We start from the raw sequence: 2,500 nt of genomic DNA on the forward strand, positions 1-2,500 counted from the left end.
CAGCGTCCAAGGCACCCGAAAGCCCAAGGGAACCCAAACCCGGCCGACACTTGCAATCGCACATGCTCTCTGCAACACACCATCAATGCCGCCCAACGGGGCCAGCACGAGCAGTCCTCCGCGGTCCCCTGGCCCTGCGCACGTTTGTCTTCGAAACCGAGCATCAATGCCACAGAAAGTGCCGGGGCGCCAGCTGGAGCCATCATCCGCGTTGCCATGGCTCGCTTGGCCTTGGCTTGCCAGGCCCCGACACGAGCAATCGCGCATTTTCTTTGCAACCGACCATCAATGCCGCCCAACGGGGCCAGCACGAGCAGTCATCCGCGGTCCCCTGGCCCTGCGCACGTTTGTCTTTGAAACCGAGCATCAATGCCACAGAAAGTGCCGGGGCGCCAGCTGGAGCCATCATCCGACGTGCCATGGCTCTGGTCCCATGGTCTTCGCAACCGAGCATTCGTGACACCCGCGGGGCCAGGACACCAACCCTTCCGACACGAGCATTCGCGCATGTTCTTTGGCCACACAACGGCGCCAGCACGAGCAAAATCATCCGCGGTGCGGTGGCCTTGCACGGCCTTTTGTCTTTGGAACCAACCATCAGTGCCACGGGAAGTGCCGGAGTCCCGGCATCCGCGGTGCCAAGTCATTGCGCCCTTGGTCTCTGCAGCGGGGCATGCCGGGCACTCCCAACCATTGCAAGCAAGCAAGCAAGCAAGAAAGAAAGTAAGTAAGTAAGTAAGTATTACATATAGGGGCGGGACATGCGGGGAGATCTGCGAAACGTGCATTACGGGGCACACGCGTACCTACCGGGGCATACCGACCCCTATTGGGGCACACGTGTGCATATCGGGGCATACCGGGCCTATCGGGGCACACGCGTACATACCGGGGCATACCGAGCCCTACTGGGGCACACGTGCGCATATCGGGGCGTACCAAGCCTATCGGGGCATACGCATGTATCCCAAGGCATACCGAGTCAATCCGGGCATACGCGTTCATACCGGGGCGTAACGGGCCTATCGGGGCATACTTGGGCATATCCGGGCAAAAAATGCCCAAAACTTGCGCAACCTTGGCAACCGTGGTCCATTCCTCTCTATATGCCTAGCCTTGCCAACCGTGGTCCATTCCTCACTATATGCCATGGCCTTGTGCCCATGGTCTTCCCAAGACAGCGTCCAAGGCCCCCGGAAGGCCAAGGGAGCCCAACCCAGCAATGCCCTGCTATGGCAAGCCAAGGCCAAGCATTCCGGTGCCTATCCGGGCAAAAATGCAATTCCTCTCTATATGCCTAGCCTTGGCAACCGTGGTCCATTCCCCACCATATGCCATGGCCTTGTGCCCATGGTCTTCCCAAGACAGTGTCCAAGGCGCCCGGAAGGCCAAGGGAGCCCAACCCAGCAATGCCCTGCTTTGGCAAGCCAAGGCCAAGCATTCCGGTGCCTAACCTTGGCAACCGTGGTCCTTTCCTCACCATATGCCATGGCCTTGTGCCCATGGTCTTCGCAAGACATCGTCCAAGGCGCCCAAAAGGCCAAGGGAGCCCAACCCAGCAATGCCTTGCTAGGACAAGCCAAGGCCAAGCATTCCGGTGCCTATCCGGGCAAAAACGCCCAAAGCATGCCCATTCCTTAGCCTATCCAGGCAAAAACGCCCAAAATCTGCACATTCTAGTGCCTATCCGGGCAAAAACGCCCACCAGCATGCCACCCTCCTATAGGGTTTGCGCAACCAACCAGCCTAACCACCAGTGGCAACCAAAGGTGCTGTTAGCGACGACTTCTGAAGACGCAACGAGACGCGACGTGTTTGCGCCCAGACGCGACGAGACGATGCGGGATCTGCGCCCAAGAATGCCTAGACCCGTCGACTTGATGCGGGATCAGCTCGCCCAAGCATGCCTAGTGTGCAAGGCCTGTGTGCAAGGCTAGTGTCCAAGGCTAGTGTGCAAGGCTCATGTGGAACGCTAGTGCGCAAGGCTAGTGCCCAAGGCTTGTGTGCCAGGCCCGTGTGCAAGGCTAGTGTCCAGGGCTTGTGTGCATTGCTCGAGTGCATGGCTTGTGTGCAAGGGTTGTGCGCAAGGCTAGTGTGCGGGGCTTGTGCGCATGGCTAATGTGCACGGCTTGTGTGCATGGCTACCGTGCAAGGCTAGTTTGCATGGCTAGGGTGCAAGGCTCGCATGCGAGGCTAGTGTGCAAGGCTGCGTGCAAGGGAAGCGTGCAGGGCGAGTGTGCGAGGCCACTGTGCACGGCGCCAGCACTAGCGAGCCATCATCCGCGTTGCCATGGCTCGCTTGGCCTTGGCTTGCCAGGCCCCGACACGAGCAATCGCGCATTTTCTTTGCAACCGACCATCAATGCCGCCCAACGGGGCCAGCACGAGCAGTCATCCGCGGTCCCCTGGCCCTGCGCACGTTTGTCTTTGAAACCGAGCATCAATGCCACAGAAAGTGCCGGGGCGCCAGCTGGAGCCATCATCCGACGTGCCATGGCTC

The sequence above is a fragment of the Tasmannia lanceolata genome, unplaced genomic scaffold, assembly GCF_043159265.1.
Source record: "Tasmannia lanceolata isolate RefF3 unplaced genomic scaffold, GAP_Taslan_0.1 ptg000284l, whole genome shotgun sequence".
Taxonomy (NCBI): domain Eukaryota; kingdom Viridiplantae; phylum Streptophyta; class Magnoliopsida; order Canellales; family Winteraceae; genus Tasmannia; species Tasmannia lanceolata.